Genomic DNA, 18,680 nt, shown 5'->3' on the forward strand with positions numbered 1-18,680 from the left:
CTGTTGCACAGAAAGCAGTTATATATTGGTAGAGATGACTCTTCTATAGCTAAAATGATAATTTAAAAGAAGATGTATTATTGAATGTGGGCCAGGAAAGTGTACAGATGTTGCTTTTTAATATTTTACATTAGATGGTGTCTGATCTCCTAGGTCTATTTCATCTCTATTATGACTATGTTTATGGCCACAATATTTAAGCATTAGATAGTCTTCCAAGTGGAGGACAGTTTAACAGCCTGAGCTGTAGCATATATGCCATTTAAAAGAGGATGGTTGATGTAGGGTGAATGGTTTTACTCCTCCAAGTTTCTGGCCATGGATTTTGGATTCCTGGCATTCTAGAAGAGTCTAGAAAACCCTTCCTTCTAGGATGCCATTAGGTTGTGAATGGGTCCAACTTACAGTCTAGGTCTAAGCAAGTTGCAACTACCCAGAAATGAATGCCATCAGATGGTAACTCTCGGAAGGACTCAAAGTAAACTGTATCTATTCAGGTTTTCTATACTGTTTTTATTCAACCAATTAGAGTGTATAGAAGAAAACTAAACTGTAAGGCATTTTGAAGATGACAAGTATATGAATTCAGTGGATCTGTGACACAGTGGCTTAATTGTGTTTCTGTGTCTTAGAGAAGGACTTGCCAGTGTGGTTAAATCTGAAAGGCTTTCTATGATGCCACCTCCCTACCACCCCAAATTACTGTGCCACAAAGGGGGAAATGTATCTATTAATAAAAACCAAACATGCTACACAAGGTCCAAAAGAGGGGGAAAGGAGAAGCAGACTTAATGGTCTAATGAGCCTATCTCCCAAAGACTTGTTGTGTGTGAGGCTCGCTTTGACCTTTCACTTTGCTCAGGAGCCCAGCGCTTCATTTTTCACATTCTTGCAATTACGTTAACGCTTCAAGCATTTCTGACTCCAAGTCAGCTAGCCACACCAGGCATAACTCAACACTGTGAGTTTTTCTCCTCTCTGTAGATTCATTAACAGGTCACCAAGGTCCCAACTGAAATTTAAAACTGACTGGTTCTGTTGGGTTGGCTGAGTTATGGCTGGGGAGAGAGCAGGAGAGGACCCGGGAAAGGGGAGGCAGAGAGAGACGACCCTGAGGTTTGGAGCACAGAACGTTTGCAGCAGCGGACAGAGTGTAGAGTTGTATCATTTTGGTTAGTTTCCTCTGCTTGTTGTATTTGCTTTTGTTTACGATCAGGAATGAGAAAAGCTCAGAGACCCATGCACAGGGTAAAAACCATATGCACAAAAGTCTATGTTGTGGGTAGCCGCACCCACTTATGCCATGTTGAAGGATTTGATCCCTGTAGGATTTTGTTCCTTTAATCATATCTCTGCGGGATTAAAGAATGGACATGGTAGCTTATGTGTTTGAGTTCTCGGAAGTCAGTCATTTTACCGCGTTAAAGTATGAGGGACAAAAAAAAGTTATGATTCCTAGAAAATAGAGACCCTCTTGGCATGGAGAATTTTCTACCTGGCTTGTTATCATATAGGTGGCTCCAGAACTCAAATTTAAGGGTTTTCTGTTTTGTTTTGTTTTTAAAAGACTCTATAAATTCTGACGGCCACATTTGCAGGTATTTTGTCATTCTCATGCCCGTATTCGTCTTTTAAATATGTTTCCAAGGTATTTTGTCCCACCGAATTGCTCACAGTAGCTTTCTGTAGGAAAGATTAATTATCTGCTTCAGGGCAAAGTCAACAGAGATATTGACTGAAATCACATATGCTTATCCCAGGTTAAATCTCAGGGTTGACGTATCATGGAAAACCTGGGAAGGGAATGTATGTTCTTAGTATTAAATCTATTTAAATGTTTCATTGGAAACCAAGTTTTTAGTTTAGAAAAGAGTTTTCTTGCTTATTCAGAATTTATTAGCACAACAGGCATATGGAAAACTGTAAAATGATTCAGTTTCAAAACAAATTATGATAAACAGAAAAAATAGGGATGAATTGTACTAAATACAATGTTTTCATACACATTTTAAATTAAACTTTAATAGCCATATGCTATAAAACAATACATGCATTTATGTTGCTTTATAATTTTGTGAACATTTTTACTAAAAGGATTCATACAAATCTTTACTTTGGAACCTGAAAAATATCTCATTATTTTATGACTTGATAGGGAAAGAGCTACAGTTACACAGGTGAAAGGTCATCTTTTCCTCCTTAGTGTTTGTGCAACAAGCTAAAAGGAGGGGAAAAATCAAATTTTTAAAATACTGTAAGAAACAAACTTGATAAAACGTGAAACCTGACTTTAGTGTATCTTTCACACAGCACATGCCTAGCAGTAAACTACATAAATATAAACCAGACTTTCATTCACTCTGATTTCTTTGCTCAAAGCAGCCAAAGGGAGGGAGTTTATCTTGTTAGTTACATTAGGACAGAGGAAGAAAATCTGGTTTTTCAGGGATAGAATTAGGGTGCAGACTGGTACTCTGAGGAAGTAACTGGCTCTCTTTGTGTCTGGCTTCCCATCAGTAAAAGGGGGCTTGATAATAAGGCGTGGGGGTCCCTAATTCTGTACCTGCTGAGTCAAAAGCTGCTTTGTATTTCACTGTGGTTTTTTTTTTTTTTTTTTTTTTTTCCCCGAGTAAGGACTAGGAAGCAGCCCCCTTGTTCACAGAGCACTTTCAGAGCCTTAGATGAAAGGCACAATATACGTACAAAGTATTATTATTATTGATGGGTTTGTGTAACTCCCATTAATGCTGATGGGAGTTACGCATGTGAATTGGCAAGAGAATAGACCCCTCAGTGTTTAGAGCACATGAAATTTACATTTTTTCCAGTGCTGTAATTGAGATGTTGACAAATTGGAGAATATTGATGAGCCTTTGTTTTAAGTATTTCGTGCCAAGTTTGTTTTATTTTTCCTGGTTTGAACAATGGTATGGGTTCAGCAGCAATGAATAAAAAGGGGAGAGTAGAGATAACTTTGTATTTCAATATTTTGATGTGCCAATACGAAATAAATTGTCTTAGGCAAATGGAATATGCTGTTTTAATCATTAGCTAGGCATGAAAGAAAAATTGATGTTGACATCTTTGCTGTAAAATCGTTGTAATGGGGCCCTCCTTACAATTCATTTTTGTAAAATTCATTTTGTACATTTTGCAGCAATTGAACAATCCCTGCACTGTGAATAGGCAGGATTCCCAGAAATACCGAGACAGTTGGCCCAGTAACTGCTGAGCTCACACTGCACACCACACGCACGTTAACCATACTGTTGCCAGACCCAGTTTAACCTAAATACATTAGCATTCGAGCATCTCTCTCTCTCTCTCTCTCTCATCGTGTGGGACACAGGGCTGTACAAGCTGCACAGCTCCCCTCAACTCTGCCACCTACCAAACCCCTCCATTGATGTCTCTACTGATCATCCAGGCAGTGTGTCTAGAATTCCATAGCTAGATATGTATTTATTTATTACACAGTTCTTTAGCAATCATGGTGTCAAAATCTAAAAATACCCACTGTATATTTAATGTAAGCGATTATAGGTAAGCAGGAATCTAACAGAGGATTATACTTTTGAGGCATATAATGCAGGTAATAGTATTCTTTCCCACCCAAATGTTCCAGTTATATATTTCAGGGAGGTGGGGGGAAACCCTCAAACCCACTTATGATGGGTCCTGAATATGTTCTACTGGGATTTCTTATTCAGTCTAGGAAAACTCTGTCAATGGAATGTTTTCATAGTGGCGGCAATCTCTTTAAAATAACCCTAAATACAATATGACAGATGCCATCTGGCATAATCTTTTGCTAGTTGCTTTTAACTTTTATTTTTCCTAGAGCTAAGTTCATCCAAAACTGGTCACTTACTGTTATGATAAATACAGTGACATTTCTTTTCCTTCCTGTCTTCCTAATTGTATCAAAAAATTCACTGAGAATGTAATTGAGAATTGAACATCGCCACAGAAGAGGCCGTTGTATATAGAATATTTATGCTGCATTTTCATTCTGTTCTTGCTCTCCACAAAAGGCAACAAAAATACTATCTTTTAACCATCAGCAAACATTCAAATAATTTCTGTTGATTTTTGTAGGACTTTTTAGAACAGCAACTGTTAGAAATAAAATGAAACTCTTCTAATAAATAAATGCTCTAGGAGCATGTAATGGTGCCCATAAATGCTTAAAAGCTTTTCTATAATTGCTGTTAATTTTGAGTAATTTCTTCCTATATGTATCAACTTACTTGAAAAACTCAGAGTTGGGATTTCTAGATTTTTTTTTTTAACTTAGTCATGTAAGGGGATGTCTCCTGATGCCAGTTAGAGTTTAATTTAGAGTAGTAATTAAACTTGAATACTGCCTCATAAACAAAAGATAAACAATAAACCAGCCACGTTCCCTGCTGTTTCATAGCTTTCTTTCCCAGATGTTTTAGCCTGATAATTTTTACACAGTGAACTACCTAACATGGAGTTTTGTGGACAGAGGTCGAGAAAGAGTTTTCTTTTTTGTTTTTCTTGTCTTTTTTCTTTTTTCTTTTTCTTTTAGTTTGGCCATCTTTTTTTCCCCCTTCAAAAATACAAATGCAGAGGATTTTCCACTCTTTAGATTTTTAAAAATTCCGATCAAGTAAATACTTCATGCAGTTGTGCTTTAAAGATAACTCTAGTTCTTTCCCTTAGATGTTGTCTTTTTTCTTCAAGACACATCTTGTCGTGAATGTCTTTGACACTTAATAATGTAAAGAGGAACATATTTCTGCTGAAGTAGAATCTGGATGTTAAGTCAGAGAAAGGAAAGCTTGACAATGGAAGATTTTCCTCTTACCCCTTTTCCTCCACTTTCCACCCCCTATGCCTTACTTGAAGTCTACACTCTTTCTTGGGCTCCCAGGGCTTCTCCGTCCGGTTCTGGCCCAGTCCACTGTCAGCCATGATCTTTCTAATTGTCAGGTACTAGTCGGCCGTTCAATGCAGAAGCCATGTTATTTTCACTGGGTGGGGTAATTACTGAAAGCTGAGAATAGCTGCACTAAAGACAGAGGGATACTTTCATGATCCCATTAGCATAAGAGTGGGTAAATTATTCATGCCAAGTGAGGATTCTATGGGGAAAAGTATAGTTAATGCACATAGTTTTTAAATGTATCCCTTTCTGCGCTGAGACTAAATTCTTGTTGGAATCAGTTCTCAGACATTTACGGGAAAGCTCTAGTGGCGTGTTAGATGCAGTTCATCTCTCTCTGTTTGCAGCGCTCTCAATAGAGACCATCTGGCAAAGATCCAAAAGGTGATTAAACAAAATGATCAGCTCTTGTTGCTGTGTTACATGTCCAATACTCTGGATTAAAAAACATGACCCACGACAGTCGAGCTCACGTCATGCCGCTCCCCCACCCCCCTCCCCTTCCCGTATAAGAATTCAGATGGTCCACAAATGTGTGTGCCATCTTTGTGTCCTTATGGCCCATAATCATGAACAGGTTGTGCAAATGGCTCTTTCTGTAGCACTGTCTGTTCCAGCAGCATAGAAGCATTTCATATTAATTGGGTCAGTCTAATATTCATATTGACATGGGGAAAAAAATTACTAAAATTTATTCTTATAGCAGACAATGAATATGTGTGCTTTCTGCCATGAGGGAAGTGAAATCTGACAACTGGCTTGTGTAACTGATTAATTTTTCTTGAAACTGGAGGAAAAGCCTGAAAAACTGTCATTCTCTGAAAACAGTGCACAACCCTTTGTAACTAAACAAAATGGATGGGGTGGGGGCTTTCGGGGAGCTTGTGGAAATGAGGTCTGGTTTTAACGCCATAATCAGGGATGAATTTACAGTGCCGTTCGGAGAAGACCTCCCTCCCCATAAACAAGCTGATAATCACAGAGAAGCTGACTTCCAATTAGCTTTTCCTTCCCTCACACGGATCAGGGTGTTTATATGTCCTCCTTAAGCTTTAATATGTCACTGCTGAGTTGGTACATCTCCTGTCACATTCAAAAGTTTGGAAATAAAATGTTTTATTATGAGGAAATCCTGCTAATAAGCAAGGTAATTTTCAACCAATCATTTCATGATTGAGTTAAGGTAAAAATGCCAAGATTTGTGACTAAGGGACAGATGTATCTTATCTTTGGGGGTTTGCACCAAATGCCAAGTAGAAATATAAATTGAACAAACCAGACATTGTGAGGAAGTGATTGAAGAAATATTGAGATGAAATCTTGGAATGAACTCTATATGTATATTTATAACAATGCTGTGAATTGCTTACATGTCACATTTGCATAAGCCTGAACCCTGATTTTATTAAGGGGCAGTGTCATGTATGTTAGTTAAGGCATTCAAAACATGAGGCTGTAATTAGGTTATTCCGAGATTATGCCTGACCATTTAAGACTGTGGAAATAGTAGATGTTATAGGATGAATCTGAGTGCAAATGTCCAGAAAAAGATGAAGGCAGAAAGAAAAAAATTCTTTAGAGCCACTTTAAAACATCATCAGTCCTGTCAGCTCCCCTTTCTAAGGGAGGGTAAAGCAGTAGGTTAGAAATACAGCTAGGCACAGCACTCAGGGAGGGAAGTGAGGGACCCCTTGAGTCAGTGCAGTGTGGCAGATGAAAGGGACTTGCATAGCCTTGGGGGTCTTAAGGCTATTATAGGGCAACTCATACTCTGTTATCATGCTGATTTTTCAATTGATTTTTGGCTGAACAGTACTTGTTGAAGCCCTCCAGAGCATCAAACACAGCCTTATGGTGCTATACGTTGTAATACACGTGTTCTATTTTTTCCCTTCATTGTCTTATCTTTCCTTGGGAAGAATAGTCTATAATTACGCCATGTTATTTTCCTCCTCTTTCTCTTTCTTATTTCTACCTTAGAAATTTCCTTGAAATTCTTATTTTGGGGGGAGGTGGGTAGAGTCATGGGAGAATAACTTTTTATTCATCTTTCTGTGTTGACATTTGTTTTTAATCTAGCCTTTAGAAATATTTTGATGTCACAGGAAACAATAATATAACCATTTGTATCTAGCAAATTTATCCCTCCATAGTCTTGAGCTATTCACTTTCTTTCTAATGACCAGGTGGAAAACAACTATGGGATTTCACTAAAATAGAATGCCTGATTAAAATGAAAGTAAACCACTTTGATATCCCTTCTCCTCAATAATAAGGTCCCTCATCTTGCTGGAAAGCCAGGTTTTGCAAAGGGAAATAATAGAGGGAGGAATAAAGGAAGTGTGTCCTTGCCCTCCTCTGCCTAAGGAATTCTTACTGAGGAAAATCTAATTCTGCCGTTACCTCCTCCAGGAAGCCTTCCTGATTTGCCCAGGGATAAGCCATAGGTCGGTATTCTCTTCTCTGCACCCCAGGAGCACCTTCTATCTTTATTATAGCATCTTTCACATTCTGTGTTATAATTATTTGGCTCCTGATCTTTCTCCCTGCCTTTACAAAGCAAAGACTATCACTTATTCAGCTATTTAGGAATATTAGGTCCACTTCTGAATCAGTAAACAAAATCCACAGATTTCATTTCTTTTAAGGTAGACAAATTGATGAAAATTTTGTGCTTATTGGCTCCATGGTGGTCTGTGCCTAAAAATAAATGAACTATTTTTTTAACTTATCCATGCATTTGATAAAATCCTGTTACATCCTTCAGAGATAATAAAAAGTATTTTCTTTTGCTAAAATTTTGTTGTATGTAACATTGCCTTAAAGAAGTCAGTGGACTACCAGCTCTAACTTAGAATTATTTTGGTTGTGGGTAGAGTCTTACATTTTAGGTTCTCATTTTAGTAGTATTTTAAGATACTACTTAAAATGGCATTTGTCTTATTTGTTCTTTAATGTGGTCTTAAATTATATACATATGGTCAGAATTTGGACATGGGATTTCTTTTCATTATGTTATCTATACAAAAGTAAATGCATGGACATAAGTCTTCCGATCTAATGTACTAAGGGAAATTGCCTAATGTGGCAAATAGTTTCCCATGATGAACTCAGGGTCTGCTTTGCTTATACTGCTTGTTTAGGATGACATTGACCTTGGGGGGAAGCTATAGGTCTTCACACACAGGTAAAGGGTCTGGAAGTAATTCTTGAATTTTTAGGCTGCACATGCTTTTGTTGATTTCCTACATATGCCCTCCAGTTTTTTCATAGTTTGCTTTTGAGCAGGTATAATTTACTTTGTGGGATGTAAGAAGAACCTTACCTTGAGCCCTTTTTTGTCTGCTTGAGTTTCTGTCTAGAGTCTTGGGCTGTGAGTCAGGAGGTCTAGGCTCTCAGGTCTAGGTCACCCTGAAAAGGGCATGGACCTAGGAGATACAGAGATGTGGGTTCAAATCCCGGTTTGACTCAACATCTGCTAGGCTCAGTTGCTCCTTTTACAAAGTGGGGAAAAACCACTTGCCCTCAGGGTTGTCCTGGAGATTATATTATGTGAGATCCCATGTGTTAAACACATAACAGTGCCTGGATCCAGTAACTGTTAGTTCCTTTATTTCCCTGTCCCCCTGTCCTCTGCTGGCTCTAATTAGCTCTCTGGCCTTGGATGAGTTCCTTAATCTCTTCAGACTTTTTCTCATCTATAAAATAGGACTGGGAATTCCCTGGTGGCTCAGCAGGTTAAGAACCCCACTAGTATCCACAAGGATGTGAATTTGATCCCTGGCCTCACACAGTATGTTAAGGATCTGGTTTTGTCACAAGCTGTAGCTTAGGTCTCAGATGAGGCTTGGATCCCATGTTGCTGTGACTATGGTGTAGGCTGGCAGCTGCAGCTCCAGTTTGACCCCTAGCCTGGAAAAACTTCCATATGCTGCAGGCCCTGAAAATAAAGAAAGTAAAAAATAAAAAAATAAAATAGGACTGGGAGATCCCTGGTAGCTCAGCAAGTTAAGGATCTGGCATTGTCATTGCTGTGGCTCAGATTTGATCCCTAAATTTCCACATGCTACTGGTACAGCTGAAAAAAAAAAAAAAGGACTGAATTAGATGATCTTTTACATTCGAACTCCAGGAATCTAATGTTTATATTCATGGGTCTAATTTTTTTATTAGTGTATTTTATCTTTTAACATAGAGACAGGCTACAGGTTTTTTGGTTTTTGTTTTGTTGTTTTAAATTGGGGGTGTTACAAAGATAAGTATTTTTTACTTCTTGATTTTACAGACTAGTTATAATATGTAGTGAGATAATGTTTGTGCTTCTTGCTTTTGTTTATGAGGAGGAGAGACTTTCTTCTCCCTGGTTTGGCAGGAGAATAAATAATCAGGCCTGGGAGTGTATTTTCTGAGGGTGGTAGAATGTCACAATTCAGGTGTAGGACATTGAAGATGGTGCATTAATATCAGAAAACTGTTCAGTCAGCTAAGTGTGAGGTATATTTTGTAAACACAGAGCACCCTCTCCATTATCCATTATATAATCAATTAGAATCTATGTTGAAATTTCTGTACATCACAAATAAATAATAAAGGATAATGATTACAGAAGCTGAGACCCTAAATTCTCCTGAAATGAATTCCAAAAATCTAAATAATTTTCAGGAGAATTAAACAGTTAAGCATATTTTACTGTGTTCTAATTTTTTTTAGACTGATAATTCATACAAAGTGTAGCTATTACCCTTTAGTCAATAGAAAACTTGCTTAATCAAATACTTCCTTAACTCTCACTGCCAGCTAAAGACATTACTGTGGCCTCAAACCCAAACATTCTTTTTTTTTTTTTTTTTAAAGTTTGGAGATTTATACAAGTTGACTAGGAGTGTAAAATTTCATATTTCTTCTTCCAACTAACATTTATAACAAATGCCATCTACCAAAATAAAAGCTCTACAATTTCTATATACTAAATGTGAATGATGAAGAAAAGTTGATAAATCATGAATTTTTGGATGCCTGTGGAACCTACCTTGTGGGTGTCCTTTTATGACACATTGTCACACACCAGGGCTGATGTGTAGGTACCCACACCTGTCTGGAGGCAGGAAGTTCTCAGTCTCTCAAGATGCTTTCCAAGTGTATGTTGCTTAAATTCAATACACAAAGATACTCATTGAACAAGGCACTCTGGGAATAAAAATACAAAAATTAGAAGGGTCCCTCCTTTCAGTAATTTATCTCTTGTGAGGTGGGGGGGACCTTGGCAAGCATGCAGGGAACTCTTGTAAGGATACTCAATTCAAGGCAAGGGTCAAAGAAGGCTTGATGTCACAGAGCAAGTGGGGGGTAACTGAGGATGGAGCTTTGGAAGCAGAAGCTTTAAACACTCCCCCTTGCCCTGCTGCTTCTAAGCAACAATCTTTTGGAATATTAGTTTCTTCACTTGTAAAATGGGAATAATAGCTATCTCAGAGGGTAACTGCTAGGATTAAATAAACTTTTTTTTTTTTCTTTTTGGCCACGCCCAAGGCATGTGGAAGTTCCCAGGCCAGGGATGGAACCTGTGTCACAACAGCAACCAGAGCTGCTGAGGTGACAATGCCAGATCCTTAACCTTGATGCGACACCAGGGAACTCCTAAATAAACATTGGTTTTTAAAAAGTCAAGCTTGGTAACTAACGTAGAAACTGCCCCCCCCCCAGATATTCCCTTCATTCGACGTTTATGGCCTATGTCATTGGTGGGAAGCTTTACCCTAGATGCTAGAGATACAACACTCCTAAGATATGGTACCTCCCCTCTTTATATTCTTTAATAAGTAACGCAGAAAAGTAAACAGAGAAATGCACATGCCTCTAATATTGCATCTAACATATGAGTGGGAAGGTATTTCAGAAGGAGGAGTGATTAATTCTCTCTGAAATATCTGTGGAAGCCTCTCCCCAGATTGGGAAGTCGTTAAAAGATTTTGATGGCCTTCAGAAGGTGTTCACAAATCAGCAAGGTAGGGAGTGTATGGGGAGCAGATGGAAAAGCCAGTCTAGAGGCCTGGATATGTGAAGTAACATGGTATGTTCAGTGCAACAACCTGACTAATAGTGGTATTTGGGAGAGAGGGTGCAGGGTGACAAGAGTGGCTGGAGAGGCAAGTAGGGGCCTTGCATGACGATCCTTGTTTACCACGCTAAGAAGCTTATACCTAATCCTGTAGAGCACTGTTTACCAAACTTTCCTGGAGATAAGTAGCTCCTAAGGGGCTTGTACATGCAGAGTCAGAGGCAGACCACTGACATGCAGAATCAGGGTCTCCCTGGGAGGTTCTGGGAATCTGAATTTTTAATCTATGCCCAAGGGAAACCCCTGGCTCTGGGATGTGAGGTTACCATTGAAGAAACATAAGCAAAAGGAGTTTATGATGAGATTAATTAAAAAAAAAAACTATTTTAGAATGTGGAGAAGATTGTGAAGGAAACAAGACTAACCAGAAAATAAGGGTTAATAGTCCAGAAGGCAGGTGAGGGCTGAATTAAGGCAGTGGCTCTAGAGATGGGAGGGGAGGGAAAGGACTGACAGATTACATGCAGGAGGAAGGGAAGAGAACACAATCCAGAACAATATTCAGGCCTCTTCCTTGGTGGAGATAACCATAGCCTAGTTAGTTTTCTTTTTCCCTGTCCTGAGTTTTGAAGTATAGACATCTGTGGACCAGTGGAGAAGAGAAGAAATAATAATCCATTTGCAGGTGCTAAGATGTTGAAGTCGAAATGCATGATGCATGTTGGGCAAATAATGATTTTTTTCATGGTCATAAGGTACTTATGGGCAGTGTAGCATAGCAGTTAAAGAGGTAGCCTTTGGTGCTAGCCTGCCTGCATGTAGATCCTCAGATCTGTCACTTGTCCTGGGCATTTAGATGTGCAAAGTGGGAGTAATAAACATCTCATCTAACAGATTTGGGGAAGTAGGGATTAAATCATGTGATTTATCCAAAATGGTGATAATTCAGAGTTCCTCTTGTGGCTCAGAATGTTAAGATCCCAGCATAATGTTTGTGAGGATGCACGTTTGATCCCAGGCCTTGCTCTGTGGGTTAAGGATCCAGTGTTGCTGTGGTTGTGGCATAGGCTGGCAGCAGCAGCTGCAGCTCTGATTCAACCCCTAGCCTAGGAACTTCCATATGCCGCAAGTGTGGCCGTAAAAAGACAAAAAAAATTTTTTAAATAAATAAAATGGCAATAATTTTATGCTTGGCTCATAATAAATAAGACATTAGGAATTTTTTTAATTTAAAAGTTACTTTTAAAATAGTTGAAAACTGACCCTATACAAATGATGTCATGATGAGGAACCTAAAAGTACAGTCCTGCACTCACCCCTAGAAACGTGAGGTTATTGGGGTATGCAGCTGGGGAAACACCTACCTGCCCTGAGTCCAGCCCTAAGCCCTGCCTCTAGCCCCGGCTCTTCTAGTAGAAAGTTACTCCCTTCTTCTGAAGTCCTGTTGCATATTTTTCTGATTCTCTTTTCTGACACTTTCTCCCTCTGTTGTACTAATTGGTTACATGATTTATTTATTATCCTATTTGACTGTAAGATTCTTGAGGACACTTTTCATGTCTTAAGCATCTTTCCTCTTTGCCCCCCAGCCCTCTCTCTGCATTGTGCTGTGATAACTTAGGAGGCCTTCAATAATAGTAATTATTTATTTTTTTTTGAAAAGCGGTTTGGGTCCATATTGTGAAGGACATTGAATGGCAGGCTGGGGAGTTTGTGCTTGATTTGGTAGGTAATAGGGACCTATTGAAGATTTTTGAATAGGGTTAGTGACATAATCGCCTTCCTTTTGAATGTCAATGATGAATTCTCCACGATGTCTTCCATGGTCAAAATAGCAGACCCATATGCTTGCTTGCCTGAAATACTGTCTGTTTGAAAGACTGGATATGCTTCTGAATGAACAAGCAAATTTCAAATAGTTAAAAAAAGAAAAAAAAAAAAAAAAACTTTGGCATTCTCTCTAAAGTAATTTAAGCACTTAAATTCCTGTGATTCACAAAGGTCCCAAGTATGGAACTTCATTCTCAGAATGTATACAAGGACACAGTTCTGTAAATTTCATAGTGTTGTTATAATTATTAACAACTAGAAATGACTCAACAGGATGGAGTAGATATATCTTCTTCAATATTTGGAAAGCTGTGGCTCCAAGGATATTTAAATAGATAGTACTTTTTAAAAAATGACTTTGTGGTTAAATAGATTTAAAGTCGGAGAAGGGCAGGATTTTCTCTAGTATAGGAAGGTTCAGATCCTCTCATTTGCTAATGTGCATTTTAAGTCTGCAAGGAATAGAAACACAAGCTTCCTAGACTCACTTAACCATTGAAACCTTTTTTGAGTTATCTCTGGGGACTAATCTTTCTTAGAACGCACTCTGAAAAACACTGTCCTCGACTGCTTCTTTCATTGAAGTACTCTCAGATAGGGTTTAATATCCTAGGGAGTCTTCTTGCATCTTGTATTTAAAAGGTAGGTCAGCATGGGCTCAGGATCAATTTCCAGTAGTGTAAAAAGCAATTTCCTCTATGGTCTGAAGTCTTGTAGACTAGACTTGCTTGCACAGAATGTTCTGTTAACCTAGCTACCTTTGTAGTTATCCTGGGTTGTATTAATCAAACAGTGTTTCCTAAATATCCCTTAAGTGTTTGATTCAATGCAGGCCCATTTGGTTCCACTCTCAAAAATTTATAAATGAGGATCCCGGCAGCATCCTGTTATGAATCTTATTAACACTTAGTTTGTCACATAGCACACGATGTACTTTCCTTCCTCAAAAGCAAACTCTTTTTCCTTTTTAAAGTGGTCACTGAGTTGGAGGCTGGATAGTAAACCCACAGAGGAAGGAATAGGGCTGAAGGAGGGAAAACCATCTTCCCTCCTTTGGGGAGTGGATGGCTTAAGCCCTATTTGCCTCAGGTGTGAGCCATGATCTTGGATGTTCATCTACCCAGGGAAATTTCTGGGAAATAGACCTGCAAACCCCCAGTCTGCCTGCATGTAGCTGTTCTGGGATCTCCAGTTTAGCAGGATATTAGAACTGGTTGCTCCCAGGAACATGTTGCCTCTGTTGGCAAGAAAATTTTCCCTGACTCTTCCTTATTGTTGGAGGGTGCTGGGAGTCATCACCTTCAGGAGCGTTCACGAAGTCCTGAATTGCTGTCCCTCTTGGTCACTAAGTGCAAGAGAGGACTTCTCATTCATACACTGTACTCCTGAGCATTATGGCAGGATTGCCCACATAAATGTGCCACCCCCTTTTGACTGTAGGAGGGAGAATTAGGCTGTGTACACTTTTTCCAACTTTGAGCAGGAAGAGGCTAGTGGTCCACCTAAAGGCACTCTGCAGTATGGTGAGAAAAAGCCTGCTTTTGTTTTGTTTGCAAGAAGTTTTTCTATAAGATTTTGAACTCCTTATCACGATTAGTTCAGAAAATTGCAACATTTCTAAAGGATGTCCTCCTTATTTTGTAGATAGGAATATGGACATATTTGGAGAACCCACGATCTTTAATATCAGAGTCAACTTTGAAACCTGACAGTAGAAACACGGATTTACTATTCTTTCTCCATCCAGATTTTGATGCTTCTGCACATTTCAGCATAGTTATCAGCCACTTAATGGATGAGACTTTTCTCCATGTTCTTATTCTAAATGGAATTTCTAGTTGCTCATTTGCTGCCAGTATAAAACATGAGTTACTTTCAGCTGGCAAAAAAGAAAACAAACATTAGATCCTAGCTGAAATAAAACTACACCAAAAAGCAGTGTAAGATATTTTAAAAATTAGAGGGGAAAAAACCCAAAAACCTGTGCCCTTTGCTATGTTGCTTAAGTTGGGCATTTAAGGCAGAAATAACACGGAAACTTCCCTTGGAATGTTGTCAGTGATCTCAAAACTTGCTGCTTTGTGGGAGGACAGTGAATGCTTTGAGTTCATGGACATCTTTTTGCCTCATACAACATCACTCTAGAGATAGTCATCATTGGAGCTGTGACATTTAAAATTTTTCATCTACACCGATGTAGTTTTTTTTTTTTTTTAAAAACTTACTTAAACATACTGGCCTCTCTTTAGGCATGTTATCTGATAACATTTGCTGAGTTTTTATGGTGCCCTGGATAGCAGGAGGTAAGGAAAACAAAAGTTGAGAAATCAGTCTTGACTAGGGAGGGTCGCTTACCTACTACTGGCTCCACACACCAGCTTTCTGCATCGCCCTCATCCCCAGCCAAGTGCTCTGCACACAGTTTGTGATCAGTAGACATTGGTTGAACATATCATTTCCATCTGACAATTGGTTAATAGCTAATAACTTGTAGCAATTGAATAGATGGTGTTAGCATGGATTTAGGGATTTATTCCTTATTAGGAGTGTTAGCACATCTAAAATTGTTGAATCTGTCGAGGGGCCAGTCACCTAATCTGTGATGGATTTTTGAAGTGGAGCTGGGTAGTTAGAAGTACAAGAAAGCAAGGACAACATCACGGCGAGAGATTCCACCAATTCCTACCAAATGAAGGGAAGTGTTTCTGTGCTCTATGGAGAAATTCAGAAGCTTTTAACTTTGTAACTTTAAGAGCATGGAGTTAGATTAGTTTGACTTTAGGTGACTTATTTAACTTCTCCAAGCCTAAATTTCCTAAGGTAAATGAAGATTACCACATCTATATAGAGATATTGTGAGAACTAATTGAGATATGTATTTGAAACTTTTAAGTAGTGGATCAGGCATATATGATACAACATGGTCCACAATAATATGTTTATGATCACTGACTCTTTATTAGTTTTGAGTCCATAATTTGAATCTTAAGCCCACATCCCTTGCTCTGATTTCCTATTTCAGGATAAAGTATCATATGACTTCTGAAAATATGAGAATAATGGCTCGGAATAAATAGCCTCTCTCTTTTCCCTGCTCCTTGTCCTCTTACATAGACACACAGAGATGGTGCTTATAGGAAAAGGAGACTCAGGAAAGGGCTAAAAGTCTGGGAGAAGAATGTGAGCAAAATTATCAATTTCGGTGTCCTATGCGTTGGTGCAACATCAAATGCTGTCCCACTCTCCTTTTTTTCTTTATCATTTTCTAATTTGTCTTATCCACCTGAAGGCCAGAATGGAGTGAACGCAGCTGACCAGAGTCTGAATTTGGCTCTTCCAGTTAGCCCGCGGAAGGTGTGGCATCAGGCGGCTCTGTGAGGCCCTGAGGTTAAGGCTCAGATTCCAGAGTGGGAGAACCTGGGCAAGGTTCCAATCTTAGCTACCTGTAACCCAGGTTCATAGCTTGTAAGGGAGTTTGGTGGAATGCAAGAGGCAATAATGTATGCCTGGCATGTACTAGCCACACGTTAATGTTAGTTGTTATTAATATCATCGTCATCTCTTTAAGCTCTGGTGAGCTTGCGTTACATCTTTGTGTGATGTGGTTATAGGGCACTCCAGGTCTTTTCCAACTCTAACGTGCTGTATCTATTAGTTTTCTGTTTTGTTTTGGCCGTGCCTGTGGCATGGGGAAATTCCCAGACCAGGGAAGGAACTTGTGCTACAGAAGTGACTCAAGCCACTGCAGTGACAGTGCTGGACACTTAACCCACTGGGCTACACAGGAATTCCTAATTTAAAATATTATCATACAAATTCCAAATCCGCAAAGTGATGCCTTACATTTAGCTTCACATTTCTGTTCCTTAATACATTCTTGCATAAACTTTCACTTGATTCCCCTGGAAGCTCTCAGATTTATTCCCATTTTTAAAATGAGGCAGCTTGGCCTTGAAGAGGGTCAATTATTTGCCTATCACCATAAACAAAGAAAACAGAAAAATTAAAACAAGGCCATTTCATTCTTTTTCTGTTCTTTACTTGCACTGTGAGTTTTGCATTCAAAGGCACGAGTTCAAAAATGGTGTAAAATTTAAGTAAGGCAATTGACTGTTCTGAGAAAGTCATTAAAACTCCCTTGTCATCTCTCTAATCAAAAGGCTGCCATCCTTCTATTATTTCTTTATTTTTTAATTTTTAATTTTTTTATAGCTGTGCCTGTGACATAAGGAAGTTTGCAGGATTAAACTTGTTGCTCCGCAGTGACTCAAGCTGCTGCAGTCGGATTCTTAACCCACTGACCACAGCAAGAACTCCCTTCTATTATTTCTTTATCATAACCTTTTATTTTTATTTCAACTTAAACTGGAGACTGAGCTCTTGTTAAAGATTTTAAATCTGAATTATGCTTCCAAAAAGTAATTTTTTTTCTGTCTTTTTTTTTTTTTTTTTTGCCCATGTATGTTGGTCATATCCTTAGGGTCAATCATGGAATAGGAAAGGGAGAGGTTAGAAGTTAAATTGGCACATTCTGAAGGCTCAATTCTCTTCTCCTCATACTTAGAAATGGCATAGAATATTAGAGGTGCTGAGCCATAAAATAATGAGACTGCTTTTCTTCTAAGACTTGCTAAAACTCTTATTTCATAATCACCAACTGCATATATAAGGAAATAATGCTAATTTACATTTTGGTATTTGCTCTTCACATCAAATATCCATTGGCTTTGAGGATAATAAGAATTCTGTCACCCAAAGAAAATCTACCAATTCCATTAGTAACATAACAAACTGGATCAAAACCCTGGAAAGTCAGTGAATATTTCATATTGTGGGTTTTTTTTAAGATACTTTTGTGTGCATAAAAAGACTTTCTTGAAGATGTTCATTTTGATTTCCTCAGCCACACCACTTAATTACCTCTGCAACCTACTAGAGGCATTCACTATGTGGGCTGAAAAAATTAAGTCAGGGTACTTTCTTTTTAGCTGTAAATGGGTTTAGCATCTTATTTGTATCTGGCTTGAAAATATCGAAGCAGTAAAATAAAACCACACTCTTTAATTGAAAGGTTCTTCTGCAGTATTCAAACCACAGTGTCAGTCACATGTATTGTGGAAATTCTTCAGAGCTCTTTAATTACTTAAAGGTATCCTCAGTGTTCTGAAGAAGTTATTTTCTGCCCTACTACAGAATAAAAAAGAACCAGTCAGGGCTTCCTCTTCTCTTTGGCAATATTCTTTCTCTAAAGGATTTCTTGACACTCTCTTTAGTTCTGGACTTTGAGGACTTTTCCTGACGAATCTTCAGAGGTGTATTTTAGTGCCTGTAACAGTGTCAAAAGCTTGAGGCCACTCGCCCAGGTGCTATGACTTCATGATTGGTTGCCTGCAGTGCACTAGATAAAAGGCTGAAACTGCTGCCTGCTTTGGGGCTTCCAGAATTTACATTACATATTTTTGAAAGAATAGATTTTGAATCGGGGACTATGAGAGTAGTTCTAATCTCTAGTTGATCTGATCTTGAAAATTTCTGGGTACTGTTAGGTCATGAGTGATATTAAGAATGAGAATGTTAAAGACATCATTTCAAAACCATGTAGTATCCTATCAATGCTTTTGTAAAGATCTAAAAAGTACATTTGTAAATATCTAGTTATCTTTGTGTTCAACATTTCAGTGGGAATTAGTTGCCTAAGAAATGATAGCAAACAATAGATAATTTATTCCCTCTTTAGAAATGTACTTGTTTGTTGATTTTTACTCACTGGATTGGGTTTGTGGCTTAAAGAGAAGTTAATCCTGACTTTCTTAAAACCTATAGAGTTTCAGGATTTCTTAAAGACAATGGCCTTTGATTCTCCAATCCAATAAAAATTTC

General features: G+C 38.4%; 1 protein-coding gene across 23 annotated transcripts in view; it reads left to right on the forward strand.

Annotated features, from left to right (window-relative positions):
- MEIS2 (Meis homeobox 2) overlaps nucleotides 1–18,680 on the forward strand; it is a 209,578-nt gene that overhangs the window by 17,418 nt on the left and 173,480 nt on the right.

Source organism: Sus scrofa, chromosome 1, assembly GCF_054392235.1.
Source record: "Sus scrofa isolate SSC_HxYL_T2T_F1_AM1 chromosome 1, Sscrofa_HxYL_maternal_Yorkshire_Landrace_v2.0, whole genome shotgun sequence".
Lineage (NCBI taxonomy): Eukaryota > Metazoa > Chordata > Mammalia > Artiodactyla > Suidae > Sus > Sus scrofa.